Source organism: Bos grunniens, chromosome 3, assembly GCF_055505025.1.
Source record: "Bos grunniens cultivar Pamir isolate PY7600 chromosome 3, Bosgru_T2T1.0, whole genome shotgun sequence".
Taxonomy (NCBI): Eukaryota; Metazoa; Chordata; class Mammalia; order Artiodactyla; family Bovidae; genus Bos; species Bos grunniens.
Window position 1 is genome coordinate 89372401 of NC_141167.1, and position 19665 is coordinate 89392065.

The 19665-nt window shown below is 40.4% G+C and overlaps 1 long non-coding RNA gene across 1 annotated transcript; it reads left to right on the plus strand.

Moving 5' to 3' along the window:
- Positions 1-11024: 11024 nt before the first annotated feature.
- Positions 11025-17902, plus strand: LOC147376035 (uncharacterized). Its single transcript, XR_015160649.1, has 2 exons — positions 11025-11168; positions 17637-17902. It is a non-coding gene; the product is annotated as an uncharacterized LOC147376035 (long non-coding RNA).
- Positions 17903-19665: the final 1763 nt, after the last annotated feature.

The window sequence follows — 19665 nt, forward strand, 5'->3', positions numbered from 1 at the left end:
TATATGTTTGCACCTACTTTATATGGCATATGGCCATATAAGAAATCACTTCATATTTAACCAATCAGAGTTTTCAAGTTGTGATTTCATCAGAGATGCTAATTTAAGGTTCCCCCAGTCCTCTTTTGAGCAACTTCCTCCAAGTTCATTAATAACAGCCATCAAATATTAGGCTGGGTGATCTTAACCACCCAGTCTCTTTTCATTTCTCTGGATTCTCAGGAATCTGGGACACTAGACTCCATGACTGCCACAACTTTGACTGTGATGGGCCACAACACTCCAGGTCCCTTGGTTCACTTCTAGAAGGCCATGCTGGATGCCACGAGGCAGAAACCCAGATCTCTGCACCCAGATCTCTGCACGAGCTGTCAAGCAATTATGGGTGATTGATCAAGCAGCATGTAAGCTGGGCTTTCCAGAACTGATTTTTATTGGCAGAAAACCCAGAGATTAAAGCAATAGCAGGTGACTGATCCTCCTGTGACCATCTTGTTCTCAGGCAGCACAAAACAATCTAGTAGAGAGCAAATCTAGGTCTAAGAGGGAGACCCTGGATCTTGGATGCTGGGGTTTTTAAACTTCTTAGTTTTTAAAAACCAAAGTCTTCCTAGTGAGATTAGGGTTTAGGACCTAATAGAAGAATGGTGTTGCAAAACCATGGCTTTCAGCTCTTCCCACTATCTCAGCGTTGATTGATTGGGAGAATACTTGGACTTCCCTTGGTGTGATATAACTGTTAGGATTACAGCATTACTACTTGGTGGAAACTTGGCTGAATTCCTGCTCTACCATGTCACTTCTTTGCCAGGATAGATTGTGTCAAACCCTAGGCTACATCTGGTTTTCAGAGGCAGTAGGCCAAATTTCTTTCCAGGAAGCCAGCCTGCAGGGTATTGGTTAAATTAACCCTTTCCTTTCAACTGTCTTCTAGGAGGAACTGACAACCATCATAATCAGAGTGTATCCTAGTTAAGTTATAGAACTTCAAGGAATAATAATTAACTCCTCAGGCACCAGAAGGAAAAGGGTATTAAAAAATTTTAAAGATATGGATTAATAAAGGCATAGTGAGTACCCATTGGCCTCAAACATCCTCACAACTATATTCAGTGCCAGAACACAATGGAGCAATACATACTATCTAAAACTAAGTTTACCTGGAAGCAGCTCATATGAGAATAAATTATTTTGAAGTAGTATTTAACGAGCAGGAGGAAAAGATGGAGGAATGTTACAGGAAGAAAGAGAGTCAGTACAAAAATATATGTTCAAGTTGGCCACTAATAGGGACAGCTGGATTGTTCAATCCCTTGGGACTCTCTTAAAAGTCCTGTGAAATGTGTTTTTAGACTATCCAGGGAAGAAAGGTGGAGACAACATGGTCCCCTGATCCCCAGGGATGACACTAACTCCTCTGAAGTCTAGGCTGTCCATCTTTCAGTAGAAGTCTGTATCTGAGAAGCCCCAGGGTGGGAAGAAAGAAGTGCTACACACAGGTCTACAACTTCATGAAGGTAACTGAGCTTATGCAGAACTGGTCGTTGCCCCAGTTGCTGAAGTTAAAGGGTAAAGCAGAGAGAATAATTCTGAGGAAAAGAACATATTATTCTATCCTATTGGATGCCAGAAAGTTATCAAATATAAAGGGAACAAACAGATGTTCTCAAATATGAAAGAATTCAAGGACTGTAGTAGCCACAGCACTACTTTAAAAAACTATTCAACCGCAAAACCAGCCAACAATAACAAAAAGTAAATTTAAAAAACCATAGGCAAAGAAATTGTTCAATATGTAATACCAGAGGGGAAAAAAAAGAAGAAATACAAAATTTGTGCGAAAAAATACTGGAATAAAAGTGAGCCATGACTTTTATGTTCAGCAAGCTAATGACAAAGTGTCAGGCTAATGACCAAAAGTCAGGCTTTTTCATACATGCAAGAAAAAGACCATAACAACATAAGCCCTTATTGGCTAACAAAGAAAGAATTCAGTATCAGAGAAGCTGTAGTATAAGTACTGGTGATGAGTTCAGTTCAGTTCAGTCGCTCAGTCGTGTCTGACTTTTTGTGACCCCATGAATCGCAGCACCCCAGTCCTCCCTGTCCATCACCAACTCCCAGAGTTCACCCAGACTCACGTCCATCGAGTCAGTGATGCCATCCAGCCATCTCATCCTCTGTCATCCCCTTCTCCTCCTGCCCCCAATCCCTCCCGGCATCATCACATTAATTCAAATGTGACTTTAGCTCTACTATAAAAATGTAATATTAAAAGTTTTGACTGAATGAAAATAATAACGTAAAAATCAGGAGGTGAGAGATATCAAAAGAATGTTATGTTTTTGTATTTCATATGTCTGAAATTGAGGTAAATCCTAAGTCCAGCTTCTGGTTTGCATCATCTTTTACTCCTAACTTCTTCTCTTTAAGGCACACTTAGATAGGCTTGTGTTTTCTTTTTTCTAATCTTTTCCTTTCATTCTCTCTTAAACCTAGTCAGGCTTTTGCCACAAAGCCATGTAATAAACTGACTCTTGTTGATGAGTTACGTGTTGTTAAATCTAATGGTCAATTCTCGGACTTCATCTTACTTATCAGTAGTATTTAACACAGTTAATCACCTTCTTCTCCAGAAACCTTTGCTTCCTTGGTTTTCCAGACACCTGACTCTCCTAGTGCTCTACTGCACATGTCTCTCCTTCTTTGGTCCCTAAACTTACACAGTGTTACGCATTGATGATATTTCAATTAAAAAAAAAGAAAAAGGAATAAAAGGCATTCAAATTAGAAAGAAGGGATTTAAAGTATTTGCTTGCAGATGACAGTTTTATACAAGGGAACCCAATATATTACACACATACACACACAGAGAGAGCACTAATAAACGTGTTCAGCAATGTAGCAGGATATAAAATCAATATACAAAAAAATCAGTTACATTTCTATACATGAACAATAAACATGAAAAGTAAATTAAGAAACATGTATCAATTACGACAGCACCAAAAAGAATTAAAGTTTTTGGAATAAACATAATCAAGAAAGCTAAAGACTCATACAACTAAAAATTACAAAACATTGCTGAAAGAAATTAAAGAAGACACAAATAAACAGACATCTGTGTCCATGAGCTGTAAGAATTAGTAGTATTAAAATGTCTAACTACCTAAAGCAACCTATAGATTTGATGCAATTCCTATCAAAATTTCAATGGCATTTTTTCTTTTTGCAGAAATAGGAAAAAATAGTAAAGTTAATTCAGGATTTTGATTCTTCCTCACATTTGGGTTGCTTTTTTTTTTTTTTTTTTTTCCACTTTGAGGAAAAGCTATCAAATCAAAGAATACCTTGGCAGTCACTTAGAAGTACCTATAAATTGACATAATCTTACTGATGATATCTTTTCCTCCCTGCTTTCTCTGTGTTTGGAATCCAACCTAAAAGAGCAGAGGTCCAACTAAAGTAGCCAATATGAATGCTTATCTAGCCTCCCTTCAAAATAACTGTAAGTATCCATTAGTAGCTTCAACCACTAGTTAAATGAACCAAGAAGTGTTGAATATTGTTTATACTGTTAAATCTGTGGACTAAGGAAAAGCCACCTACCCCCTTCTCTCTGGAGTCTCCAGGAGCATACCTCACTGTAGGCTCAGAATCCAGACTGCCTGGTGGAGGTCCCAGGAGAGCCAGGGCCAGATGGAGCATGAATTTCATGATTGCAAGTGTTCCTCAGGATGATGGGCTGGGAATCCAACTATGAGCTTCTTAGCTGCGGCCCCATTGTCCTTCTAGAAGTTCTTGGCTTAATCCTACAAAGGCAGGCAGTTTAGCTAGAGGCTCCACTCAGTTGGTGGCCCAGTAATTAAGTATTAAGTAAACTTTGTTGTATGGTTGTTCCTGTGGTACAAAGTGATTGCAATGTATTTTAGAGCATCACTGATACACTCTCATTTGAAATAGTATGTCTCTATCTCAACAAGCTTCTTTTAATAACATACCAATATATAGGCTTTAGATATACCCTTCCCATCAAAAATATATTAGATAAGGACTAAGGCTTTTTTTCATGATTTTTCTTGTATAATTCACTGGTGAATGGCTGAAATTCTGTATGGCATATGTGTATAAGAATTAGAATAGTAGAAAATAGGCAATGAAGAAAGGGAACAAAAGGGGGAAAGGTGGGAGAACATTTTATAATTTATGATTAAATGAGTAATGGTACTTCATTTTCTTCTATTTTAAAAAAGCACTGGTTGTTAATCTTGTCTCCCAGCTGATAAAATTGTTAGTACAATATTAATTAGTTGGTGAATTTTTAGTAAATAGGAACTAGTTAACTAATTATAACAACTTAATTTTCCTTTAAGAAGATTATTAAATTTATGATCCCTTTTGTCCCTGAATCTCCATGTAATTTACAACATCTCTGGTCTACAGTTTGGTCTATGCAGGGACTCACCCACTGAGGTTGGCATTGCTGTTGGTATTGCTGTTGGTATTTGAAGAGAGAGCTGATCTCTCTAATGTAGCCCTTCCAGGATCCTGGAGGTCATAAGTCATGACATGGATACAGTCCTAAAGGTACCTGAAGAGGGGTAAAGGGTTTAAAACATTTCTGATTGTCATTTTCTACTCCTGTTGTTCAGTCATTAAGTCATGTCCTACTCTTTGCAACCCCATGGACTGCAGCACACCAGGCTTCCCTGTCTTTCACTATCTCCCCAAATTTGCTTAAACACATGGCCATCAACTTTGGTGATGCCATCCAACCATCTCATCCTCTGTTGCCCCCTTCTCCCACCCTCAATCATTTCCAGCATCAGGGTCTTTTCCAACGAGTCAGCTCTTTGTATCAGGATGAATGTCTCTTATACAAGTGGCACACAGAGGAATTACAGCATGTGTTATCACTCACTGGGACAGGTCAGAGAATCTCAAGGCCAGACTGGATGTTGGGGATGTTGGCAACTACCATCACCTTGGGCTTGTTGATCTGCTTGGCCTTCTGTTCAAAAGTTTCACACATTCCCTATACATGAGTAGAAAAAATTCTATAAATGTCAACTCTAAGCCGACTTGCATTACTATCCTTCATTCTTCAGCATCCCCACTAGGATGGAGTCTCCAGATTCTTCATCTCCAACTGAGATTGTAGGGATTTAGGCTTTCTATACGGTCTCAGTGATCTTTCATAGGTAACTGATTGTATGCTTTCCAGTCAAAATAATATGGACTATAGTTCGCTTGCATCAGATTAGTGAAGAGATGATTATTCTAAGGAGTACTCCCACAAGAGCCAGGTGCTTCCAAAGTCCATCCCATAAGACCATTACTGGCACAGGAATCTGGTGACCAAAGCAATAGAAAAGTCAGGTGATTCTCAGGAGTGGAAACCATGGCAGCAAAACTAAGAGAGACTCAAAGAAGGCATGGTAAGACTCTAGTGATCCCAATACCTGTAGTAAAATCAATGTAGAAAGTCATCTTGAAAAATTAATGGAGCAGTTCCAAAGTTCCAGTTGCCAAGAGCCAGGAGAGTTTCCATTTGTCTATTTCTGAGGGAAAAGAAGCAAAGAGTTGCATCAGAACAAATGGAAAGAAAGATTGACTGATCATTTCAACATCAGCTGTTGGAGGGATTGGGAAACCAGGAGTCTCACACAGCCTCTCATGCTGATTTTCTTTGTTCTCATCCTTATTTCCTAAATTGTGAGAGTGGTTGGAGTAGGTGACCTCAAGTTGCTATGTTTCAATGTCTCTACTGTTCTAATTACTCCCCTTGGAGTGAAGTCCTTGAGTAAAGACACTGAGTGCTTCATCAATGCCAGCTTTGGATGGATTCTGAGTGGAAGATTGTTTCATCTAGTCCACAGGAACATGGACTTTCCTGAATTTCCCTTGGCTATGGAGCTATATTTCAATTGCCAACCTCTTCCTGTGAGGCAGCAATTTCCCTTATGTTAGAGTCATCACTGTGCTGGAAATATTAAAAATCTGTGTGCTTCTTGTTGGCCTGTTTGGAATTTCTGCTTGGGGGCTGCTGTGGAAGGTTTTGTTCAACCTATTCTTGAAGGTAAAAAGATTTTGATTCACAGTCCTTTCCTCATTTACGTGTCTTTCAGGCCAATGAGAGCTTGGTAGAGAGTCTCATCCTTTCTTTTGATGGTGTGATCTCATTTCCCGCATTCCAGCAAAGGCATAGATCAGATGAGTATGAAGGCAGAGGTGGGGCCAGGCTTGAAGTGCCCCAGACCTGGCAGGTACTTGGGCTATTTGGTGAAGTAGTAGGTCATTGGTGGGCAGAACCTACTACCCAGAGGAATAGAGTGGGAAATTCTCACTGAGAAAGCTCCCTGGGGAGTTGCAGATTGCTTAAGAAACCACAGATTTCCAAATAACTTTTCTGTTTAAATCTGAAGAGGGAAGGGGAGGATCTGAATGAGATCCTTGTGTATTGCAGCAAACCTGTAATTTACAGGCAACTCAGGGCTGACAGTATCTCTTAGAGGTACCTCTGTTCTTCCAAGATATAATTAAAAACCTTATAAATCAGTTCAGTTCAGTTCAGTCGCTCAGTCGTGTCCGACTCTTTGTAATCACATGAACTGCAGCACGCCAGGCCTCCCTGTCCATCATCAACTGCTGTAGTCCACCCAAACCCATGTCCATTGAGTCGGTAATGCCATCCAACCATCTTATCCTCTGTCGTCCCCTTCTCTTCCTGCCCTCAATCTTTCCCAGCATCAGGGTCTTTTCAAATGAGTCAGCTCTTTGCATCAGGTGGCCAAAGTACTGAAGTTTCAGCTTCAACATCAGTCCTTCCAATGAATACCCAGGACTGATCTCCATTAGGATGGACTGGTTGGATCTCCTTGCAGTCCAAGGGACTCTCAAGAGTCTTCTCCAACACCACAGTTCAAAAGCATCAGTTCTTCAGCACTCAGCTTTCTTTATAGTCCAACTCTCACATCCATACATGACTACTGGAAAAACCATAGCCTTGACTAGACAGACCTTTGTTGACAAAGTAATGTCTCTGCTTTTTAATATGCTGTCTAGGTTGGTCACAGCTTTCCTTCCAAGGAGTAAGCGTCTTTTAATTTCATGGCTGCACTCATCATCTGCAGTGATTTTGGAGCCCCCCAAAATAAATCAGCCACTGTTTCCACTGTTTCCCCATCTATTTGCTATGAAGTGATGGGACTGGATGCCATGATCTTCGTTTTCTGAATGTTGAGCTTTAAGCCAACTTTTTCACTCTCCTCTTTCACTTTCATCAAGAGGCTCTTTAGTTCTTCTTCAGTTTCTGCCATAAGGATGGTGTCATCTGCATATCTGAGGTTATTGATATTTCTCCCAGCAATCCTGATTCCAGCTTGTGCTTCCTCCAGCCCAGCGTCTCTCATGATGTACTCTGCATGTAAGTTAAATAAGCAGGGTGACAATATACAGCCTTGACATACTCCTTTTCCTGTTTGGAACCAGTCTGTTCCAAATGGTTCCCTATGCTATACAGTAGATCCTTGTTATTTATCTATTTTATATACAGTAATGTATACTTATTAACATTTATTTTTAGGACCACTAGCTAGTCAGTTTCAGCTTTAGGAGTTTTGGATCAGTGATCTCGATTTTTAAACTTTCAGTTCAGTCACTCAGTTGTATCCAACTCTTTGCGACCCCATTGACTGCAGCACGCCAGGCTTCCCTGTCCATCACCAACTACCGAAGCTTGCTCAAACTCATGTCCATAGAGTGAATGATGCCATACAGCCATCTCATTCTCTTGTTGTCCCCTTCTCTTCCTGCCTTCAATCTTTCCCAGCATCAGGGTCTTTTCCAATGAGTCAGCTCTTCGCATCAGGTGGTCAAAGTATTGGAGTTTCAGCTTCAACATCAGTCTTTCCAATGAATATTCAGGACCAATTTCCTTTAGGATGGACTGGTGGGATCTCCTTGCAGTCCAAGGGACGCTCAAGAGTCTTCTCCAACATCACAGTTCAAAAGCATCAATTCTTTGGTGCTCAGCTTTCTTTGCAGTGTAACTCTCACATCCATACATGACTACTGGAAAAATCATAGCTTTGACTAGATGGACCTCTATTGGAAAAGTAATGTCTTTGCTTTATAATATGCTGTCTAGGTTGGTCATAGCTTTTCTTCAGAGGAGCAAGCATTTTTTAATTTCATGGCTGTAGTCACCATCTGCACTGATTTTGGAGCCCCCAAAATAAAGTCTCTCTGTTTCCATTGCTTGTCCATCTATTGCCATGAACTAATGGGACCGGATGCCATGATCTTATTTTTTTGAATGTTGAATTTTAAGCCAGCTTTTTCACTCTCCTTTTTCACTTTCATTAAGAGCTCTTTAGTTCTTCTTCACTTTCTGCCATAAGGGTGGTGTTATTTGCATATCAGAGGTTATTGATATTACTCCCAGCAATCTTGATTCCAGCTTGTACTTCATCCAGCCTGGCATTTCACATGATGTACTCTGCATGTAAGTTAAATAAGCAGGGTGACAATATACAGCCTTGACGTACTCATTTCCTGATTTGGAACCAGTCTGTTGTTCCATGTCCAGCTCTTACTGTTGCTTCTTGACTTGCATACAGATTTCACAGGAGGCAATTTGGGTGGTCTGGTATTCCCATCTCTTTCAGAATTTTCCAGTTTATTGTGATCCACACAGTCAAAAGCTTTGGCATAGTCAATAAAGCAGAAGTAGATGTTTTTCTGGAACTCTCTTGCTTTTTCGATGATTCAGTTGATGTTGGCAATTTGATATCTGGTTCTTCTGCCTTTTCTAAATCCAGCTTGAACATCTGGACATTCTTGGTTCAAATACTGTTGAAGACTTGCTTGGAGAATTTTGAGCATTACTTTGCTAGCGTGTGAGATTAATGAAATTGTGTGGTACTTTGAACATTCTTTGGCATTGCCTTTCTTTGGGATTGGAATGAAAACTGATCTTTTCCAGTCCTGTGGCCACTGCTGAGTTTTCCAAATTTGTTGGCATACTGAGTGCAGCACTTTCACAGCATCATCTTTTAGGGTCTGAGACAGCTCAGCTGGAATTCCATCACCTCCACTAGCTTTGTTTGTAGTGATGCTTCCAAGGCTCACTTGATTTTGCATTCCAGGATGTCTGGCTCTAGGAGAGTCATCACACCATTATGGTTATCTGGGTTATGAAGATCTTTTTTTGTATAGTTCTTCTGTGTATTCTTGCCACCTCTTCATAATATCTTCTGCTTTTCTTAAGTCCATACCATTTTTGCCCTTTATTGTGCCCATCTTTGCATGAAATGTTCCCTTGGTATCTCTAATTTTCTTGAAGAGATCTCTAGTCTTTCCCATTCTATTGTTTTCCTCTATTTCTTTGCATTGACCGCTTATAAAGCCTTTCTTATCTCTCCCTGCTATTCTTTGGAACTCTGCATTCAAATGGGTTTATCTTTACTTTTCTCCTTTGCCTTTAGCTTCTCTTCTTTTCTCCGTTATTTGTAAGGCCTCCTCAGACAACCATTTTGCTTTTTTCATTTCTTTTTCTTGAGAATGGTCTTAATCATTGCCTCCTGGACAATGTCATGAACCTCTGTCCATAGTTCTTCAGGCACTCTATCAGACCTAATCCCTTGAATCTGTTTGTCACCTCCACTGTATAATTGTAGGGAATTTGATTTAGATCATACCTGAATGGTCTAGTGGTTTTCCCTGTTTTCTTCAATTTAAGTCTGAATTTGATAATAAGGAGTTCATGATCTGAGTCACAGTCAGTTCCCAGTCTTGTTTTTGCTCACCGTATAAAGCTTCTCCATCTTTGGCTTCAAAGAATATAATCAATCTGATTTTGATATTGACCATCTGGTGATGTCCATGTATAGAGTCTTCTCTTGTGTTGTTGGAAGCATGTGTTTGCTATGACCAGTGTGTTCTCTTGGCAAAACTCTGTTAGCCTTTGCCCTGCTTCATTTTGTACTCCAAGGCCAAATTTGCCTGTTACTCCAGGTATCTCTTGACTTCCTACTTTTGCATTCCAGTCCCCTATGATGAAAAGGACATCTTTTGGGGGTGTTAATTCTAGAGGGTCTTGTAGGTCTTCATACAACCCTTCAACTTCAGCTTCTTCAGCTTTACTGGCTGGGGCATAGACTTGGGTTACTGTGATATTGAATGGCTTGCCTTGGAAACTAACAGAGATTATTTTGTATTTTTGAGACTGTACCCAAGTACTGCATTTCAGACTCTTCTGTTGACTATGAGGGCTACTCTATTTCTTCTAAGGAATTCTTGCCCACAATATAATGGTCATCTGAGTTAAATTCACCTGTTCCAGTCCATTTTAGTTCACTGATTCCTAAAATGTCGATGTTCACTCTTGCCTTCTCCTGTTTGACCACTTCTAATTTACCTTGATTCTTGGACCTAACATTCCAGGTTTCTATGCAATATTGTTCTTTAAAGCATCGGACTTTCCTTCCATCACCAGTCACATCCACAGTTGAGTGTTGTTTTTGCTTTGGCTCTGTCTCTTCTTTCTTTCTGGAGTTGTTTCTGTACTGTTCTCCAGTAGCATCTTGGGCATCTACTGATCTGGGGAGTTCATCTTTCAATGTCCTATCTTCTTGCCTTTTCATACTGTTCATAGGGTTCTCAAGGCAAGAATACTGAAGTGGTTTACCATTGCCTTTTCCAATGGACCACCACTTTTTGTCAGAACTCTCCACCATAACCAATCTGTCTTTGGTGGCCCTACATGGCATGGCTCATAGTTTCATTGAATTAGACAAGGCTGTGGTCCATGAGATCAGTTTTGTCAGTTTTCTGTGATTGTGATTTTTATTCTGTCTTCCCTCTGAGGGATAAGGATAAGAGGCTTATGGAAGCTTCCTGATAGGAGAGACTGTGGGGGAAACTGGGTCTAATTCTGATGAGAGGGATCATGCTCAGTAAATCTTTAATCCAATTTTCTGTTGATGGGCAGGGCTGTGTTCCCTCCCTGTTGTTTGACCTGAGACCAAAATATGGTAGAGATAATGAAGATAATGGTGACTTCCTTCAAAAAGTTGCATGCATGCACTGCCACACTCAGTGCCCCTAATCCTGTGATAGGCCACCGCCAACCCACACCTCCACTGGAGACTCCTGGACGCTCACAGGTAAGTCTGGGTCAGTCTCTTGTGGGGTCACTGCTCCTTTCTCCTGGGTCCTGGTGCTCACAAGGGTTTTTTGTGCCCTCCAAGAATCTGTTTCCCTAGTCTTGTGTAAGTTCTGTAATCAAATCCCACTGGCCTCCAAAGTCAAATTCTCTGGAGGTTCTCAGCCCCTTTGCCAGATCCCCAGGTTGGGAAATCTGTTGTGGGTCCTAGAACTTTAACAGTGTGAGAATTTATCTGGTATAATTGTTCTGCAGTTTGTGGGTCGTCTGCTAGGCAGCTCTATGGTGGGGTTAATGGAGACCTCATCCAAGAGGGCTTATGCCACACCCAGGTCTGCTGCACCCAGAGCCCCTGGCCCTGCACCAGGCCACTGCTGAACTGTACTTCCATAGGAGACTCAAACACTCAAAGGCTGATCTGACTCAGTCTCTGTGGGCTTTCCTGGTGTGCACAAGATTTTGTTTGAGCATCTCTGGCCGGTATGGGGTTTGAGTCTAAATGTGATTTCACCCCTCCTGGGCTGGGGCTTTTCCTTTGTCCTTGGACATGGCGCATATTTTTTGATGGGATCCAACATTCGCCTGTTGATGGTTGTTCAGTAGCGAGTTGTAATTTTGGAATTCTTACAGGAGAGGATGAATGCACATTCTTCTACTCTGCCATTTTGCAACTTGGCTAGGGAATTTCAAACTCTCATTAAACATTAGTTAATATTCTTTATTCAAAGTAGAAGCACAAGAGCTGTGCTGAGTTTCTAAACTGTGAGGATACAAAAGAGAAACCATATGGTGGTCCATCCCAAGAGAAATACATACTTATCTCAACTGTCAGCACGAGGAGCAGAGCTTAAAGCAACAGAGAGCAGTAGAGGAACACATCTGTGAAAAGAATGGCTTTTGTAAACTATTGCTTTGCTTGCAGTAGGAAAGTTTTGCTATCTTTTATTTCCTTGAGTCCTTTTAATACTCTCTGTAGAATCCCAACCTACTGAGGCTGATAAAACTTCAGAATTTTCTCCGGGAATCCCACTTCCATCTGCTCCTACTCTCAAAACCATTGAAGTGCCACGAGTGTAGGCTTGATGAAGGGAGGGAGAAGGTAGGGTAGTGAGATCGATTAGCAGGGAAGGAAACATGTCCCTGTTTACTTTAGTCAAACACAATCAAGTCAGGTGATCTGATTTTATTTCAAGGGCAAAAAAATAGTAATAATAATAAAGAGGGATAGAGTGACTCACAGGCACAAAGTTATGGTGGTTCCTGAACAGTGGGCTAGGTCATTTGCCTTGATGTAGAGGCTCCCTCATCCTGCCTTTCTTACCTGTCTTTCTTACCCTCTTCCTTCTCTCTGGTGACTTATCATATTCTGCTTTACCATGATTGCCCTGAAAGTAAATGTTAATGTTGGTAGTGCTAGCAAAGCTCAAGCATACTTAAGAACCTATTATTGACAGCAAAGCCAAGCTATTTTTATTTCACTTTATAGGAAGAAAAGGTTGGGCTCAAGCCCAGGAACCATTTTAATAAGTTCCATCATGGAGTAGCTTACATAATTCAGGATGGTTTATGTACAGTGGGCTATATTCTGTTTGGAGAGTGAGGCAACTAACTGGCTATGTCATACTCTTTTTGACAGTCAGAAGCATTAACTAACTTTGCATTTATTTATTGGTTGCATTCATTCATTTAGTGTAAGAACAAAGGTCCCTCCTTAAGCAATGACAGAGAGGGATAACTTACTCTTTTTTTTTTTTGCCCTCAAATTCTTACATATATTTGTCCTATTCCTTTTCCTGTTCCTATTACTCCTACTTTGTCACAAGCTACTACCCCTCATAAGGCCCTAGCTTGCTTTCACTATGCTCAGGCTCCTTCCTCCTGTGCTACTCCCCTGGGTTCATGTTCCTCAGCTGCCTCCAGCATAACAACCCTTGCCCCCCGACCCTGAGCCTAATGGGTGACAATTTCAAGGTGGTTATCTCCCTCAGGCTTGCACCTCTTCATATTTCCCATATTTCTGTGAATGTTTCCAACATTTCTGTCACCAAGTCTCTTATCAAAACATCCTTTTTGAATCATCTCTCCTTTCCACCACCCACTGATTATGAGCTCAGTAGTATTCCTCTCCTCAGGTCCCTGCATTCCACTCCCCACCACCACTGCTCTCAGAGCTTATCATCTGTGACAGTTTACAGAGATATTCAGACCACTGTAGTAAAGCAAATATTACAATAACAAGTTACACAATCTTTTTGGTTTACTAGTGCATATAAAAGTCATGTTTACAGTATACTGTAGTCTATTGAGTGTGCAATAGCATGATGTCTAAAAAAACAATGTATACACACTAATTAAAAATACTGTATTGGACTTCACTGGTGGTCCAGTGGTTAAGAATCTGCCTTGTAATGCAAGGGACACCTGTTTGATCCCTAGTCCAGGAAGACCACATGCCACCAGGCAACTAAACCTGTGGGCCACAGAAACTGAGCCTGCACACTCTAGAGACTGTACTCCACAACAAGAGAAGCCGCTGAAGTGAGAGGCCCATGCACAGCAACTAGAGAGTGGCCCTTTCTCACCAGAAAGCCTACACGCAGCGACAAAGACCCAACACAGCCAATAAATAAATAATTTTTAAAAATACTTTATTGCAAAAATAAAAATCCTAATCATCATCTGAGCTTTCAAAGAATCTTAATCTTTGCTGGTGGAGGGCCTTGCCTTGATGTTGATGGCTACCGATTCCTCAGGGTGGTGATTGCTGAAGGCTGGGGTGGCTGTGGCAATTTCTTAGTATAAGACAACAATGAAATATGCTGTGTTGATTGACTCTTCTTTTCATTAATGATTTCTCTGCAGCATGAGGTGATATTTGGTAGCATTTTACCCAAGTAGGGCTTCTTTCAAAATTGGAGTTGTTGGGGGAGTTTGTAATTTCCTCAGTTCTGTGTCACTGCAGCAAAAATTTGAAGTGATGGACAGACCAGTGTTACAGCTCAATTTTATTTGGCAAGCAAAGGAAAATATATCCTCGAGGCCTGAGGACAGGCCAACCCAAAAGAAGAGAAGAGAGGTCCCCCTGCTCAATTTTGGCTCCTCTTTTTATATGTTCTTTCTCCTCCCCCTGAGCCTGCCCTATGTAAATTGGGCTAGGCAGGACGGCTGTTTGTTTCACCTGAGGTTCTCACTCCAGTCCTTGGACCTTCCTCTGTTCTATTTTCAAGGGCTTTTCCCTTTCTTTGCCTTTTGGCCACCACCATTATGGAATCCTTTTTCCTATTCTAACCACCTAACAGAGTCAATATAGTTGAATCCTGCCACTGCTTTATCAACTAAATTTATGTACTATTCTAAATCCCTTGTTGTCATTTCAACAATCTTCATAACATCTTCACCAGGGATAGATTCTATATCAAGAACCACTTTCTTTGCTTATCCATAAGAATTAACTCCTCATCCATTCACATTTTATGAGATTGCAGAAATTCAGTCACATCTTCAGGCTCCAATCCTAATTCCAATTCTTTTGTTATTTCTCCCACATCTGCACTTACTTTCTCCACTGAAGTCTTGAACCTATCAAAGTCATCCATGAGGGTTGAAATCAACTTCTTCTAAACTCCTGTTAATTTGATATTTTTACCTCTTCCTCAATGATCTTAATGGCATCTAAATATTTAATCCTTTCCAGAAGGTTTTTAATTTACTTTGCTCAGATCCATGAGAGGAAGTACTATCTATGGCAGTTAGAGCCTTTAAAATGTGTTTCTTAGGTAGTAAGTTGAAATTACTCCTTGATCCATGGCCTACAGAATAGGTGCTATGGTAACAGGCATGAAAATGGGGCTAATCCCAATGTATATCTCCATCAGAGTTCCTGGTGAGGAGGTACATTGCTAATGAGCAATAATATTAATATTTTGAAAGAAATCTTCCTTTCTGAACAGTGGATCTCAACAGCATGTTGAAAAAATTCAGTAAATCATGTTGTAACAGGCATGCTGTCACCTAGGCTTTATTATAGAGCACAGGCAGAGTAGATTTAGATGATTTTTAAGAATCTTTGGATTTTCTGAATGGTTAACTGAGCATTGGCTTTAACTTTATGTCACCAGCAATGTTAGCCCCTAACAAGAGAGTCAGCTTGTCCTCTGAAGCTGTGGAGCAGACACTGACTTTCTTCTCAAACTATAAGTCATAGATGACATCTCTTCCCAATATAAGGTTGTTTTATCTGCACTGAAAATCTACCATTTTGTATAGTCATCTTCATTCATTATCTCAGCTAGATCTTTTGGATAACTTTTTGCAGCTTCTGTGTTAGAACTTGCAGCTTTTCCTTGCATCTCCTTTATGGGATGGAGATGATTTCTTTCCTTAACCCTCATGAGCCAGCCTCTGCTAGACTCAAACTTCTTCAGTTTTCACACCTCTCTCATCCTTCATAAAATTAAGAAGAGTTAGGGTCTTACTGTGGATTAGGCTTTGGCATAAAGGATTGTGGCTGGTTTATCTGATCTTTTATCTGGACCACTATACCATTCTCCTTGTCAGCAAGAATGTTGTTTTGGTTTCTTATCATTCATATCTTCACTGGAGTAGCACTTTTATTTTATTTATTTTATTTTTATTTATTTATTTATTTTTACTTTACAATATTGTACTGGTTTTGCCATACATCAACATGTATCCACCACGGGTGTACACGTGTTCCCCATCTTGAACCCTCCTCCCACCTCCCTCCCCATACCATCCCTCTGGGTCATCCCAGTGCACCAGCCCCAAGCTTCCTGTATCCTGCATTGAACCTGGACTGGCGATTCGTTTCTTATATGATATTATACATGTTTTAATGCCATTCTCCCAAATCATCCCCCCTCCCTCTCCCACAGAGTCCAAAAGACTGTTCTGTACATTTGTGTCTCTTTTGCTGTCTCGCATACAGGGTTGTCGTTACCATCTTTCTAAATTCCATATATATGCGTTAGTATATTATATTGGTGTTTTTCTTTCTGGCTTACTTCACTCTGTATAATAGGCTCCAGTTTCATCCACCTCATTAGAACTGATTCAAATGTATTCTTTTTAATGGCTGAGTAATACTCCATTGTGTATATGTACCATAGCTTTCTTATCCATTCATCTGCTGATGGACATCTAGGTTGCTTCCATGTCCTGGCTATCATAAACAGTGCTACGATGAACATTGGGGTACACGTGTCTCTTTCAATTCTGGTTTCTTCAGTGTGTATGCCCAGCAGTGGGATTGCTGGATCATAAGGCAGTTCTATTTCCAGTTTTTTAAGGAATCTCCACACTGTTCTTCATAGTGGCTGTACTAGTTTGCATTCCCACCAACAATGTAAGAAGGTTCCCTTTTCTCCACACCCTCTCCAGCATTTATTGCTTGTAGACTTTTGGATCACAGCCATTCTGACTGGCGTGAAATGGTACCTCATAGTGGTTTTGATTTGCATTTCTCTGATAATGAGTGATGTTGAGCATCTTTGCATGTGTTTGTTAGCCATCTGTATGTCTTCTTTGGAGAAATGTCTGTTTAGTTCCTTGGCCCATTTTTTGATTGGATCATTTATTTTTCTGGAGTTGAGCTGCAGGAGTTGCTTGTATATTTTTGAGATTAGTTGTTTGTCAGTTGCTTCATTTGCTATTATTTTCTCCCATTCTGAAGGCTGTCTTTTCACCTTGCTTATAGTTTCTATTGTTGTGCAGAAGCTTTTATTTTTAATTAGATCCCATTTGTTTATTTTTGCTTTTATTTCCAATATTCTGGGAGGTGAGTCATAGAGGATCCTTCTGTGATGTATGTCGGAGAGTGTTTTGCCTATGTTCTCCTCTAAGATTTTTATAGTTTCTGGTCTTATGTTTAGATCTTTAATCCATTTTGAGTTTATTTTTGTGTATGGTGTTAGAAAGTATTCTAGTTTCATTCTTTTACAAGTGGTTGACCAGTTTTCCCAGCACCACTTGTTAAAGAAATTGTCTTTTCTCCATTGTATATTCTTGCCTCCTTTGTCAAAGATAAGGTGTCCATAGGTGCATGGGTTTATCTCTGGACTTTCTATTTTGTTCCATTGATCTATATTTCTGTCTTTGTGCCAGTACCATACTGTCTTGATAGCACTTTTAATCTCTTCCCTGCATTCACAATTTGACTGTTGGGTTCAAGAGGCCTAGATTTCAGCCTGTCTCAGCATTTGACATGCCTTACTCACTAAGCTTAATCATTTCTAGCTTTTTATTTAAAGTGAGAGACTCTTCCTTTCACTTAAACGCTTGGAGACCATTGCATGGTTATTAAGTAGCCTAATATCAATATTGTTGTGTCTCATGGAGGGGGGGGGTGGGGCGGGGGGCAAGAGGAGAGAAATAGAGAGATGGGAGAACAGTCAGTCAATGGAGTAATCAGAATACACACAACATTTATTAAGTTTTCTGTCTTCAACAGGCGCAGTTCATGGCATCCTAAAACAATTACAGAAGTGACATCAAAGATCACTGATCACAGATTACTATGACAAATAAAATAAGAATTAAAATTTTTGAAATACTGGGAGAATTGTTAAAATGTAAGACAGAGAAAAAAAGTTTTAAAAAAATGCTGTTGGAAAAATGGTGTCAATAAACTTGCTCAACACAGGGTTGCTACAACCCTTCAATTTGTAAAAAATGCAATACCTGCAAAGTGAAATAAAGTAAAGTGCAATAAAATGAGGCATGACTGTACTGTAGCCTCATTTTCCTTTTAAATGGACCTGAGAGGAGGGCTTCAGAGGCTCCCATTGCCTCATAAAGAGAGACTTTGCTTCTTCACCTGTCAGCAAGACTCCACAATCTGGCCTCAACTCACCTTTCCAGCCTTGCCTCCTGTGAGCCCCTTAGTATACACCTTGCATAGTATACTATTATCCATGATCCAAACCAGCCTCATCATGATATTTCTGAAGCCATTCCCACTGTCTAGAATATAGAGTCTATTCCTTCTGTTAAATTTGCCATCATTAAAGCTCAAACGCATTTTGCCATGATACCGTCCCCAAACGTCCCAGCTGGAAGTGAGAACCTTTTTCATCTCTGCTCCCTGGCAGTTTCTTTGTACCATTCAGAGAACTCATTGCTTATTCTTATGGACCATTTGGGAAGAAGTGTGGAACTAGCAGAAGGGCCACACAGACTGAGGTTCAAATCCTTTCTATAATACCACTTTCTAGATAGGGGGAAATGGGAAGATTCCTTAATCTCAGTTTCCTAATTTGTAAAAGTGGGTTATAAATGCTTACTTTTCAAGGCAGCTCTTAACATTAAACAAAATATATGTAAAAAATCAAGTGCGCAATAAACACCCCACAAATTATAATTGTCATTATAGAATACTGCACATCTGCCTTATCTCCCCTGCTTGACTTAATGCTCCTTAAGAACATCAGGCAAACCTATGTCAACTTGATATCACACCTAAAAATCTACTTCTTATGCAAAATAGGCCCCATGGCTAAACATTCACTGAATACCAAATGAGTGAATTTTATGAAGACTAACTATCATGAGTATTCTGTATACAAGAACTGGCTGGCACGAAGATACACTTTTGGGTAGGGATGTTCTGATCTCCTTCAAGTCACATCTTGTAGAAGGCTGTCCAGACACACAAGCACTAGGAATTGCAGGGTGGATTCAGTTTAGTCTTATTGCAGTCTGAGGGGATTGCTGTGAAACTTGTAGCTGTATGAATGAACACTGAGCCATGTGCACACCATGAGAGGATGTATGGTTTCTCTCATCTTGTAGCCCAGCCCTCTCGGACAATCATTAGTTTCTCCTGTGTCTCCCAAGCTATGTTTCAGAATGCTCAAAGCATCTCTCTCTCTCTTAAAACAGGTGAGCTAGTGAGTTCTAGCAGTGTAGCATATGAAGTGCTTTGTTGGTGCCCGTGGATCTGGACACAGACTCATCTGTGGTTTGTTTTGGGTTCCCAACCTGTAGAATAGCACTGAGGTCCTGACTTCTTACTCTTGGATCATAAGGCTCTCAGGGGAGTTCAAGAAAGTTCATGGATCTTTGTGCTAGTTCAGCTGGTTTCTTTGAAAGTCTTCCAACCCTACTGTGGATTCCTAGAAGGCCCTACAGGGTTATTAATATTCTTTCATTCTGGCCTTTTTTCTTTCATTCTGGCCTTTTTTCAACAGCAAGGGCAGACACCAGACTATGATTTTAGAGCAGGGGTATGCTTCCTCTATCCCTCAAAGGACTTTAAGGAGTAAGACTACAGTGGAGATGGGAGTAGAGTGAGGGAAGAGGGCAAAAGGCAAATACAACCCTTAACCCAAGCCCAGGGTATAATGGATGAGAATACATCCTGGGCCTGGCAGTCAGGAGAAATCTACTGTGAGCTCTACCACTAACACACTGAGGGGGCTGGGAAAGTTGCTTAATTCCTCTGGATTCCTAGCTCATGTGTTTGCAGCACATGATTTCAA